Source organism: Acinonyx jubatus, chromosome C1 (assembly GCF_027475565.1).
Source record: "Acinonyx jubatus isolate Ajub_Pintada_27869175 chromosome C1, VMU_Ajub_asm_v1.0, whole genome shotgun sequence".
In the NCBI taxonomy this organism is placed as follows: domain Eukaryota; kingdom Metazoa; phylum Chordata; class Mammalia; order Carnivora; family Felidae; genus Acinonyx; species Acinonyx jubatus.
This window is the reverse complement of record NC_069381.1, coordinates 191,367,893-191,382,009: the sequence shown is the minus strand read 5'-3', so window position 1 is coordinate 191,382,009 and position 14,117 is coordinate 191,367,893. Positions and strand designations below refer to the sequence as shown.

Sequence of the window (14,117 nt, the reverse complement as noted above, 5' to 3'; positions counted from 1 at the left end):
GGTTATGATCCAATCAGACATCCTTTATTCTTTAAGAATAAATTGTGTCGTTTCCTAGTGATGACAAAAAAAGGGGGTAGGAGGGAAACTTGACAGGTGCTGCCACAAAAAGGCTTTTAAAAGCCATCAATAGATGCATTTTTAACTTGTTGATAGATGAAGACAAATCATTTAGCAAACTCTGTATCACATATAGATACGCCACACAAATGTTCTGTAGAAGACGTGTTTGTATTTCAAAGGCTGTTCCACTTAAGTCCTGAATATTAGAAAGCAAGACAGTGCCTGTCACGTTCCCTTTGATGGGGTTCAGGACCGGTCACCCCAAAAGGTGCCACTTGGCATACTGATTGCTTTGAAATTAAAGACACTTAAGAAACAGCTGAAGTAAGAAGGACAATTTGATTCTTCTCTGTCCTCAGGAAAGCAGGACATGAATTTCCTCTGTGAAGGGTACCCTCCCTGAACTTGGAGGGCGGAAGGCCTCCTTCTCACCATCGATAGGGATTTCAGGGCCAAAAAGCCTATATAAACAAATCTTGCTACTTCATTAATTTGCTACCCAAGCCTAAACTTCTTTGTCTTGTCAACTCTTCACAAATTTATGGTTTCTTTGTCTAAAAGGTATAAAAGCTGCCTTCTTTCATCACTTCTTTGGATCTCATATCTTTGGGGCCCATGCATGAATGAAATGAAATTAAATTTGTTTTTCTCCTGTTAATCTCTCTTTCATTACAGGGTTGTCTCAGCTGAGAACCCAGAAGGGTAAAGGGAAATTTAGTTTTCCTCCCCTACACCTTCCGGCACACTTCTTGGCACGTCATGGTGCTCACAAAAGCTTTTCTTTAATGAACCAGAAATTTACTATTTGTAAAATGTACATTTTACACAGACTGGAAGTAAGCTTGCCTGAACACTAAAATAGCAAAGTATAAGTTCTAACCCTGACTTTAGACGCAAGTTGGCAAAATGAGGGATTCTCAAACAAGGACGCCACACACGATCTTTAATCTCACTGTTGTCTATCAACATTATTTCAATAAGGTAGCAATTCAGCATAAACAGAGTTTTGCTCAAATGTTGTTGTGTGATATGGGCCAGGGTAAAAATAATCCAATAGTATACAATGAAATCTAAAACTGAGTCCACTAAAAATTATCCTATGAAATGATAACCTCTTGAGAAGTAAATGGCCTTACTCACATGGGAAAGTAATTTTCCTTGTTAAAGGATGACTCCTAGAAGCCTTATGTTGTCTGGAGAATTTCCCCTTAGATACATTCCCTTGTGATTAGAAGTTAGGTCTTCATCCCCAAATTAATAAAACAGAACAGAATAAAATGATATCAAATGATACTTCTGCGGAAAAGATTAAGCCCTTGTAACATTCTTTACTCTGCACAGGAAACTAAAATGTATGTAGGGGAAGGGTGCTGCTTCATTATTAGTCATTATTAGTCATTATTAGAGCTTTTCCATGTCTTCCTTTAGAATGCTAATATATGCACATACACAAATACGCATTTTCAACTGTTCCAATTAAATTTGAAGAATTTTAAGGAAAAAAAATAACTTGTACAGAAAAAGAATGCTCTCATTAGAGTATATGGGTTTTTGCTCTGTATATGTATACATATATGAAGAAATTAATAACTGGATGTCTTATAAGGAAGCCTGGTCTTAGTACTCCAGATCTATTTATCATCAGCAGATGCTCATCTGGGTGCAACCAGAGTGATTACTCCCAGAAAGCTCATAATTGCAGTAATTAGGGTCACGTGACCTCCAGCTTGCATTTCTTTAAAAAAGCAGAAGGCCAAACATTAGCATTTGAATGAGTACCAGAGGTCCACCAGTTCAGAAAGTTTAAGTTAAATGCACCAGAAAGCTTTGAACACACTTAAAGGAGTAGTTTAAGTTATTTTTATATTGTCCACTCCGCCCTCTGCAGAGCCTGAGCCTTCCCTGACAAAGGCCAAATCTGAGCAGTACGGCCCCACTAATTTACCCAGCAATGGCGTTAGAATGACTGAGGAAGAAGTGATGATTTTACCTAAATCTTTCCACTTTAAAGCCTATTTTTTCCCTTTGTTTTAGAATATATTAGCAGTATATTTGGAGGACCAAAACGATCCATTGCCTACTTTTTTAAAGAAAGTGATTTTATTCATTGGAAGGGCAAACACAAATGAAAAATAAGAGGCTTAATTCTGCCCATTAAAAATAAGAGACTTCACCCTCCTCCTTTATCTTTTAGAATTTTTTTCATTCTCCTTTTCAAATGCATATAAGTCTTTATAATGGCTAATTAAGCCTTTGGCCCCTCTTACACTCAGGAATGTTTCTTCAAGGGCCTAGGAGCCTTTTTTTTTTTTTTTTTTATGCAAACATGAAAGGAGGTAGCTTCTCTCTCTCTTTATATCTTCCTGTGGGAGATGAGGAGCCTAACTTCAGTGGGCTCCTTGCTCCAAACTGTAAAACTACTTGCTATCATAAAGGTTAGGAGAAGTGTGTTTCTCCTCTAGAGAAAGCCAATTAGCTAACACAGATGGTCACCCCAATTACCAGGTAAATTTAGTGCTCTTACAGAAGGATTAGTTATTGTTTCTCTTGAAAGCATGTAGATAATGGGTTTTATCTGCTTGATTATAAAAAAGACTGAAATTTCTTTTGGTCTTTGCAATCTCTTCTTACTGGATTGCCTTCAATGTGCATCACATTCTCATTTAATGTTTATTGAACAAAAGGTGGTGTTTTGGTTTTTTTGTGTGTTTTTGTTTTTGTTTTTCCTCTACTACCTTTGTGGAGAAGATTTCTGAGTTGGAAGAAGTTTGTTTTTAATTATATTTCCCCAATAATTTCAATTCCAATTAACCCTTCTCCCTTTAGTGGAGCCCTTTTAGATAATTTAACAAATAATTTAAATGGTGAAATTCCAAATTTCTCATGTGAAATTTGACTATAGTACTTCAATTTAGTACTTCATTTACCTTTAATTATAAACATTATTGAATTATAAATTTAATTATAATTATATACCCAAAATAATTATCATTTGATTATAGTACTTAAATTTAGTACTTCATTTACCTTTAATTATAAACAAGTTTGGCGACATTGATATCAAAATTAAATAAAACGTGATAGCACGAATGTCAGCTGGAGCATTAGTTCCCTTATGTTGAGATACTGTGTTTTGTTTTGTTTTTTTGTTTTTTTTTTTCATAAAATCTAACACACAAATGTAACTTTCTTAATGGAAGCACTTGGAACAGACATTCACATTAGTATTTCTGTATGTAATTATTCTTTGTGCACCAAAAGAGTATGAAAGATCTAATGAACTGAATTCCTGCTTAGAGTGAAAAAAACAGATACACATTAAAGTTGACAAAGGATATGTGGATCAACAAAATGGAGGCTACCCACCCCAGTGGCACAGCCCAGGTGACAAATCTAAACTTAAGTCAGACTGCACTTTTGGGAAATAACTGTCCAGGAATCCTATCATATACCAGTCACAATCATCCAACCCAGCTTTAGCTAGGTTACCTTTCCCTAGATAATAGAACCTGCTTAGAAAGAAATCCTCAACCTCCTAGCCAATCAGGCCCTGTTTCTGCATTGCCTCTTCTAATGCTCTATAAAACTCACGGTTAACCAACCAAAGTCCCCAGAAAACCATTCCACTGCTTGTGTTCCACTGTGCTCCTTGTCTTTCCTTGAACAGAGGACATAAGATTTGTTACTAAATTGTATTGTTATTGTCATCTGACATAGTTCAACAAATATTTGTGGAAAGAAAAAACAAGAAAGGGAAGACTGAGAAGAGGAGAGGGAAGAGGTAGAATCAGGTCCAAAGTAAAACCGTCTTGCACCTTCTGTTTCAGGTTTCCTAACTTCTCAGTCTTTGGTACTTTCTCTGTGCCTTGGCTTCCATAGACCCCTTTCAAGAAATGCCCTTCTTTCTCGACCTCTCACTTTCTATTTTGCCTAAATTCTATTCACCTTTAAACCCAACTTAAGTTCTTTTAAAAATGAGGTAGGTCTCTGTAAATTACAGTGAATTATATCTTCTCTAGATCTCCCTAGAAGGTTATGTCTGTACTTAGGATTTGATTGTATCACATGTATTAGTTACTATTTACATGCTTTAGTTTTCCCTTTCCTTAACTTGACCACAAGCTATTGGAGAAAAAATGAATCATTTTTAATACTTCTAAAGCATCCACAGAACCCAGCACTCAAATAAATTGCAAGTGTATTCTCAATACTTGACTTATTAATAACTGTTCTGTTTCACTGGAACTATACTTTCTCATGTAGGCTATTACATATATGCAAAGACTTTAATATGAGAGTACAGGTAACAACTCATGATTTAGAAATCCTTTCATCTGTAAATTTCCATGAAACAATGAGACTGAAAAAAATAATTTGATTCCCCACAGGCACAAAGAGTTCACATCTGGGCTATCTTACTCCCCTCCCCACTCCCTGCCTCTTTCCTTTTTAAAATTTTCCATTTGGCTATCAGACATTTATCTGTGACTAGGATTTTTTTTTTTTTTTACATAAACTATTCTCCTCGTTGGGCACATTTCTTGCTTCCCCCACCCCTCATGATCATTTCACCGAATGAAGTGATGTACCTCCATGTGGGGCCACCTTAGCTAATGACTCCTGCATCCAATAATGCGCTACATTGTTTGATAGGCTGAGTTGGACACCATATATGGCAAAATCAAAATGATGAAATAAACAAATAAGTATCAAGAACAAAATCTGTGTGGACTTCATGGGATAAATAATAACCTGGGAAAAATATCACTGAGCAAACCATGACATAGAAGTGGAAAAGATACTACATTTAATCCAAAGAGAAACTAAATACAGGAAAATAATAAAATTAACAAACATTGCTTCAGCCTCTGCAATGTAAAAACAGAATACAATTCCAGGTACAGTGGAAAAGGCAGAATGATATTTGATAAGGGAAATAAAAATTACTTAGGTAACTTCTCTGGGGAATTTATGTTTACAGTTGATGCACAATCACTCAAGTATCATGAGATATTTTAAGGTCATTTAAGTAATTATTAATATGTACCATGGGGGCACCTGGGTGGCTCAGTCGGTTAAGCATCCGACTTCGGCTCAGGTCATGATCTCGCGGTTCATGAGTTTGAGCCCCGCGTCGGGCTCTGTGCTGACAGCTCAGAGCCTGGAGCCTGCTTCAGATTCTGCCCCTCCCATGCTCATGCTCTGTCTCTCTCTCTCAAAAATAAAATAAACATTAAAAGAAAAATGTTTTTTAAAAATATGTAACATGCATTGTTTTATGTTGTGTAATACTTGTGTGAAATATAAGAAAAGGTGATCACACTACACTTAAATACCTACATGTAATAGCCTGGCTTGAAAACAGAAATAAATTTCTCTTTGGTCATTGATTTCACCTAGCCTACATAGCTGCTTGTGCATGCCTCAAATATACTACTAATAGTGAAAAATGTATATCCTAATTTCCAGTTATTTAAAACAGGAAGAAAATCCCAAAGGAACGGAGTACAAAGGTCCTCTCCCTGTGATATTATTGCCAAATCATCTGTATTACATCTCTCAGTCCCTGAAAGATAATGGAAAGTCAAGTGGAATTTGAAAGTGTTTGCATCTATAAAGTTGCCTATCAAATTAAACATTCTGTTTACTAACCCGTTTTTATACTTATTTTATCCCCCAAAACACCTCTATATTTTTAAGAACTATTACATTTTACACAGAATCAGTTGTTAATAAAAATTGTCTGGTTTTGTGACTAAGTTTCTCTACTCATAAAATGAGGATGATAGTCCTAAAGTTTTAAATATCTATTTATATTCTAAAAGTTAGAATATAAATATGCTTGCCCTACTTTTGAACTATAAACTTTATTTGAAAGACATATAACTTTTACAAAAGACAGAAAGGGGGGCTGAAAGAGAGACATGGATGGATATATAAATATAGACATAGAAGCATGTGTATAATGTACTGTTTTGTTTTTATTCAGCTCTTTACTAATTAGATTAAAATAGTGGCAAGAAAAGTAAACAAAGCAAAGACTGAAAAAAACATAAGCTAATGGTCACAGGACATTGAATAATATGGAATGAAACCAAGTCTACTTGGTTTTTCAACTAACATTTTTATATTGCCAAATAACTGTAGGGAGTTTGTTCAGAAAAGGCAGATAATTTTACCTTCTTTAACAAGAATGGCCCATCAAGTATGCCCCAAAGCAAAGCCCTTGTATTGTTTATTGCCAAAACTATCCAACACCAGTAGGCATATCTATGTATCTATCTAACATCTATATATGTTACATTCCTTTTTCTGCTATGCAACTGATGATTTTCTATTAGTAGATGAATAACTAATGAAACTTAATAACATCACGTGGGTTTATAGAAGCTGAGGAAGAAGAAAGCATATCCCCTTTCAATAATATAAAGTTATTACCTTGCAGTAAGTAGGCTGTGAAAGAAATAAAGCATTTCTAAATGAATGGGCTCCTTACATAAGAAAGTACTTCTTGTTTTTAAATCCTTCAAACTTCCCTAATAACATATAGGCCCAAATTAAATTCATGGTATTCTTTAATGATATAAATAATCTGCAAAAAGATCAGCAGAGCTACTCTTTGGAACAGCATTCTTTCTTTCACATGAATTGAGGAAAAAAATAAAAATTAGCTGGTCAGTGAATTAAACCCACAAGTTTGTTTTCAGAAGCAAGGGATTTATTTGAAAATATAGCCAAAGGACTGTCTTTTGTAGCCATTTGATACCATAAACGTTTAGTTAAGAAAAAAAGACTCAGCTAGAATTTTTTTTTTTGACAAAGAAAAAATAGACTCATTAGTAGTTACTTGATATATTTCCAGTGAGTTGCTTTATCCTATTTGTCCTCTGTGGCAACAACAAGTCTGTTTCCTCAGTATGTCAAGACTCTCTCAAAATAAAGGAGCAATTCTGGTAATACATCTTCCTGAGGTTATTTCCCTAGATCATATGAGGAGATTGAGAGGTGATAGCAAGTTTGTCTCTGATTAGGTTCTGGGCAGGCTACCCCAAAGTATGTCACTTGGCATATTGATTATTTTAAATAAAATTTATTTAAGGAATAGCCAGTGCAAGAAAGACACCCTGATCCTCTTTTGTCCTCCTGAAAGCAGGAAATAAATCTCCCTTATGAAAGGTATCCTCCCTGTACGAGGAGGTAAAGAGACATCCTTATCACCAGAGAGAGGGAATTCAGAGTCCAGAAGGCTGAATGAACAAACCTTGTTACTTCCTCACTAATTTACTACCCGTGAGCCCAAACTTCTTTATCATGTCAATGTTTCACAAATTTATCGTTTCTTTGTCTAAAAGGTAGGAAAGCTGCCAGTTTTGGTCGCTTCTTTGAGTCTCATATTTTTATGAGCTCTCATACAAAATTAAATTTGTTTATCCCCTATGTTAGTATGTCCTATGTCAATTTAATTATTAGGGTAGCCAAAGCACCTGGAAGGAAAGAAGAGAAAACTTTTCCTCTCCTACACCTGTCACCCCCACTTTCACCTGCCCCCACCTCTCCCATTCCAAATCATGTCACAAGATTATTTCTTGATTTCAATGTTTGTAATGGGAAAGGATTACCTTTTATAAAAAGGAGAAAATAAGGATTTACGATGCTTCAGATTTCAGAAAGCTGCACCAGAGAAAGCAAATTCTCCCTAGGACCAACTGGTCTTTCCAGTTTGACATGTGATTCTAGTAGCTTTGGATCTTTCCTTAAAGTGGCAATCAAATAATTAGGCATTCTGCAAATTTTCCTGGAATCTCAGAGTCACTTTGTCACATGTTAATCCAATGATTAGAATTCTGGGTAAGTTTTCATCCATTAGTATGTTTATACTATTATATTATGCTAAATGTAGGGATAAAACAGAATGACAAAACAATCACCTTTACTTTTTTAAATTCCACATATTAAACCTAATGATTGTTACTGCTTCAAATGTTTTTTGGGTGATTTATTGTTCAAATAAAAGTCCCTGCTTTTTTGTTCAAATTTTTCCATCACCAGGGGAGAAAATACGGTGATTAATAATTATTAGGACTGGGGCGCCTGGGTGGCTCAGTCGGTTAAGTGTCCAACTCTCGGTTTGGGCTCAGGTCATGATCTCACGAGTTCGTGTGTTCGAGCCCCGCACCAGACTCTGTGCTGACAGCAGAGGCTGCTTGAGATTCTCTCTCTCCCTTTCTCTCTCTCTGCTCCTCTCCAACTTGTGCCGTCTCTGCCTCTCTTAAAATAAATAAATAAACTTAAAAAAATAATTATTAAGATGTATATATAAGCACAGATCCATATATATGTTTAACTGTGTATTTCGCTTATAGACACACAGCAAAATTGTTCATTGTGGCTTGCTTCTAATCTTCAGAATTCATACAATAAGCAATTCCTGGATGTTCACTCCTACAAGGCCTGACCAGAGCATGAGACAAAATGGCAAAGACCCCAGTTGCTATGAGTTACTAGGAGAGATAAGAAATATCCAGAACTAATCATAACATATCGAGGTATGAACAAACACTGTGAGGTATGTGTGAAGCAACATGAAACAATTTAGAGGCGAAATAGAGTTTCTCCCTCAGGTGATACTGAAGGCTACATAGCTGGTCAAAGACTTGTTGGTCTTGACCCTGGAAAGCTCAAAGCACAAAGCTTATTCAGAAGACATAAGTGTATCCTCTCTCCCCACTCCTGATTATATTATTCTCATTTTCTACATTGGTTTTCTTTTTTTGTTCGTTTGCTTGTTTTCAATTTTTTTAATGTTTATTTGAGAGACAGAGACAGAGAGACAGAATATGAGTGGGGGAGGGGCAGAAAGAGGGAGACAGAATCTGAAGCAGGCTCCAAGCTCTGAGCTGTCAGCACAAAGCTGGACACAGGGCTCAAACCCATGACCCATGAAATCAAAACCTGAGTCAAAGTCAGATGCTCAACCGACTGAGCCACCGAAGTGCCCCATTCTACACTGGTTTTCTTAAGTGAAAGTCCATTCAGTTGTGCAATATGCAGCTTAGTTTGTCATATATGTGTATAAAACTTCTGGCTTCCTTCATTTTTATATTTTATTTTAGAATATTTATATTTTATTTTTAAAATTAATGTCAATTTAAATATCTTCATTAGTTTTATTGCCTGCCTTAAGAGAAGCACCAGAATGTATTCCTTATGCAAAACCTAGAGGAAAAAAAAGACCTTTGATAGAGGTTTTAAAAGTGATTTGGAACCCTCCCTTTTTTTTACTCATAATTATACATTACCACATTTAATATTTTAATTGAAGTATAAGTTATTTTTGTTCCTGTTTTAGAGATAAAATAATGAAAGCAAAGAACTTGATGGCAAGCAGCCTAGTAGTATAGAAACATAATAGAAAGCATCAGAATTCAAGGCAGAGGTATAGACTAGAATTAGGAGGAAGGACCACATCCAAGTTGAAATGGTGAGATATTAGAAATCATCTGAGTGTCCAACAATAAGTAAAATAGTGAAAAAAAATATAGAATATCTATAGGATAAAACCACACAGTCACTAAAATCACATTTTCAAGTAACCAGAAGTTACAGGATACAAAGTTTAACTTCAATTTTGTGAAAACAAAGCAAGATAAAAAATGGAGGGAAATATACCGAAATATTAGTAGCAGTATAAATAATGAAGAGAAAAAATGAATTGGAAAAGTAGATACACATTTATACACATTCTTTTAAAGATAAAATGGTGGTGCAAAATGTTTTAAGAATCAGTAACAAGCCTGACTTTCTAGTTTCTGGACATCATTCTGGTTCCCATTTGTAATAACTTTAGGGAATTTAAATTTTTTGCCAATCTAAATTTAGTAATACTGTATTTCATAGAATCTAAGATACAATCTATTGTAAAACATACTTCCATTTGCTAGGATAAAAGAAAAAAATATTTGCCAACTATGGCATTCTTTTTTAATTTTACATAGTTTTATGTGAAAGAAATGGACATCTTAGAATTGATGAAATTTTGCAAAGGCAGTTCTCTTTTAAAAATTTTATTGAGGTATAACTAATATATAACATTACATTACTTTCAGTATATAACATGATTCGATATTTGTATATATTGCAAAATGATCACCACGATAAGCTGTATTAAATCTGTCACCACACATAGTTATAAAATTGTATTTTGTTCTGATGAGAACTTTTAAGATCTATTTTCTCAGCAACTTTCAAATAGGTAGTACAGAATTATTAACTACAGTTACCATGATATATATTACATCCCCATGACTTATTCATTTTAATACAGAAAGTTGGTACCTTTTGACTCCCATCACCCATTTTGCCAATCCCCCCATGCCCTTGCCTCTGGCAGCCACCAATCTGTTCTCTGTATCTATGAACTTAGGTTGTTTTCAACTTTTTTTTTTTTTTAAGATTTCACATATAAGTGACATCATACAGTATTTGTCTTTCTTTGTCTGACTTAGTTCATTTAGCATAATGCCCTCAAGATTCATCCATGATGTCACAAATGGGCAGATTTCATGATTTTCTATGTCTAAGTAAGTCCATTTTACACACACACACACACACCCCACCTCTTCTTTATTCATCCATCAATGGACACAGATTGTTTTCATACCTTGGCTATTATACATAATGCTGCAATGAACATGAGGGTGCATATCTTTTTGAGTTAGTGTTTTCATTTCAGAAGTGAAATTGCTGGATTATATGGTTGTTCTATTTTTAGATTTTTGAGGAACCTCCATACTGATTTTCATAGTAGCTGTACCCATTTACATTCCCACCAACAATACACAAAGGTTTCTTCTTCTAGACAGCCTTGCCAACACCTGTTATTCTTTATCTTTTTGATCCTGGCCATTCTAACAGGTGTAAGGTGGCATCTGATTGTGGTTTCGATTTGCATTTCCCTGATGATTAGTAATGTTGACCATCTTTTCATGTGTCCAGTGGCTATTGGTATGTCTTCTTCAGGAAAATGTCTCATTTAGTCCTCTATCCATTTTTTAATCAGATTGTGTTTTTGCTATTGAGTTGTATGAGTTATTGATATATTGCGAATACCTTATCAGATAGATGTTTGCAAATATTTTCTACTATTCAGTAGGGTGCTTTTTTACTTTGTTGATATTTCCTTTGCTGTGCAGAAGTGCAAGAACATTTCTGGCACCCCCTTTTGTATACCCCATCTGTATCTTGCTTTTATCCAGTGTCACTAGTTATTTTGCTCAGCTAATATTAAGAAGGAGCTTGTCTATGAGGAAGACTTTTTTCCTGAAGCAAAAGACTTAGCTCTAGCTTTGAAAAGAATGGTCATTTTCATAATATTATCTTATTTTATGTTGAGAGTCTGGCTGTTTCTGGTGAATTAATACATTTTTGAAAAGCCCTGCTATATCTAGCTACGTTTCCAAAGTATGATTTAGATAACTAACAAATTTAACTCTTTTCGTTCTCGGCTGAAAAGAAAAACAATACCAATTATGCTAAACCACACATATACATGTGGGAAGACACCTAGCAATGAGAGGATTAAACACGTTTCCATTTCTACACACATTTTATATATTTTAATTGATATATTTACTTTGGAATATGTAAGTCACCCTGACTTATCTCAATTAGACTGAACACACTTAAATTATGTTCACCCTTCCACAAAAGCAACTCTCCATATGGAAGATGGGTAGTGGCTCAGATCAAGAAAAGTTTCTGTGTATTACTCTTAACGTTTTTTTTAACAAAATTTTTTACTTCTTTTCTTTTACATGTTTCTTTCTATTTTTTTTCTTCTTTCTGAAAAGTGGCCAAAAGGAGATAAGATTTCAAGTTGCCATGTCAATCATACCAACCATAAAACACAACCCAAGAAGGAAGAGGGGCAAAGTATGATTTACTTTTAATTAAAATGAAAAAGTAACAGTTCAAAGTTAACCCCATATATGAAAATATTCCTAATTCAAAGGTTTACACTTTGCCAAAAATCTCATCTACTTGGAATTTCTGCTTGGCAGATGGATACGGACTGGCAGGAAAAAGAGGAGTAGCCAGAAGTTCAAAAAGTCTTACAAGAAATTTCATGTTTAAATGTGTGCAAGTTTACATAGAATGTACTGAGGAGTAGATGTGAAAGGAAGCCAAGCTAAGTATCTTCAATAAACTCAACTCCAAACTATATGAATACACATGATAAAATAATACAGGATACAAATAAAGATTTTCAACTATCCTTGTGTAAACATTTTACTTTTTTTCTTATTGTTTCTAATTATCAGTAGGCATGATTCCAACATAGTCTTTTTACTATAATCCATACATATTTCAAAGATAGGAAAGCATAGTTTGTACATGAAAAAGAGAAACAACAGTCAGTGGTGTGTGTGTGTGTGTGTGTGTGTGTGTGTGTAGGGGGTAGAAGAGTGAGGTCAGAATTGAAGGCAGAAAAGGTACATATTTACTGTGTGCCTGCCATGTGCTAGACACTGCAATTTGAAGGGTAAATGCGGGCTTTGAAGGCTAAATTCGTGATTAATGTAAGCATAAATGAAAAGCCAATGTTTTTCTTTGTTAATTATTAATCAAAGCCCTACACAAAAAATTTAGCAACACCTGGCATTTTGCTGTTATATGAGCAACAAAAGCCCTCGTTTCATACAGTGACTGGTTTTTTCCTTTGTTTTAAAATCTGAATACATATTCTAGAGAAGAAAATAGAAAGGATAAGTAAAATTCCAAGCTTACTGATGTGAGCAAACTTCAAGACTCTGTTACTACTCTAAACCCAGTTAAGCTAGTTTTGAGTCTCCCATAAAACCAATTAACAAGAAAATAGAACAAAAGGAATGGCATCTTAACATTTTTGCCAATTAATCGAAATTTGCAGCTGATAAGCAATGTCTCAATTCCACCCATCTCAGGAAGTGTGGACACCAAACTGTGGGTCTCAAGTGTTTCCCTGCAAATTCAGGAAGCTGACCGTTCTTTATTTATTTATTTTTATTTTTTTTTAACGTTTTATTTATTTTTGAGACAGAGAGAGACAGAGCATGAACGGGGGAGGGGCAGAGAGAGAGGGAGACACAGAATTGGAAGCAGGCTCCAGGCTCTGAGCCATCAGCCCAGAGCCCGACGCGGGGCTCGAACTCACGGACCATGAGATCGTGACCTGAGCTGAAGTCGGCCGCTTAACCGACTGAGCCACCCAAGCGCCCCAGCTGACCGTTCTTTAAAATGTTAGCCAGCCTTACAAAGAAGTCATTCTTCTGACATATGTATTTATTAAATGAATAAATTAGAATTGGATCTTATTTATTTGATCAAAATTCAGCTAGTAAGACAGGTAAAATAAATGAAACAACACTTGATAATGAAATAAATTATACTAACTATGAAAACAAATGCTGCTGAGGAAAACATGTGTGTTAAGTGCCCCAAGTCTGAAATCATCCATTTCTCACTAAGTTTCGGCTTTCAACACCACGCTCTGCAAGAGTTGTTTGACCCAGCTGTCCAAAGGCCCAAGATGCCTCTATTTTATTTCACAGCTTATTCATAATCGATATAAACACATCACCAACCTTAATTCCAGCCAGCAGTCACAAGATACCTTGGATCAGATCAATAAAATCTGAAAGATAAACAGAAAAACATCCTGTAAATTAAATCAACTCAATGATTCAATCTTTTATTTTACTAAGAAAGAAGATGAAGTCAAGTTATTTGGTTCCTTGACCATAAAATGTACTGGCTGACAACACATACGTTTATAATAAGGAGGGTTATGTAGTTATAAAACTTTATTTTCTGGATCTTGTTTAACAAGATGTATTATATGTCCAAATTAGGCCCTATTTTTATGTTCAGCAGTTTTTACATAAAGCAGAACAATGCTTGTGCTTATGTTCTAAAACATCAACCTCCCCTCAATTTTTTAACCAATTTTGTACTCATAGACTACCATTTCTCATGAAAGATGTTTAATTGAAAATAATAAAACGACTGCATTTGGA

At 35.0% G+C, this 14,117-nt stretch overlaps 1 protein-coding gene across 6 annotated transcripts in view; it reads right to left on the bottom strand.

The window, feature by feature from the left end:
* MAP2 (microtubule associated protein 2) overlaps window positions 1-14,117 on the bottom strand; it is a 280,818-nt gene that overhangs the window by 198,896 nt on the left and 67,805 nt on the right. For all 6 annotated transcript variants that reach the window (XM_053215732.1, XM_053215734.1, XM_027051957.2 and 3 more), the window contains exon 2: window positions 13,686-13,735. The gene's annotated coding sequence lies outside the window, so the exon portion shown is untranslated. The remainder of the gene's footprint in view (window positions 1-13,685; window positions 13,736-14,117) is intronic.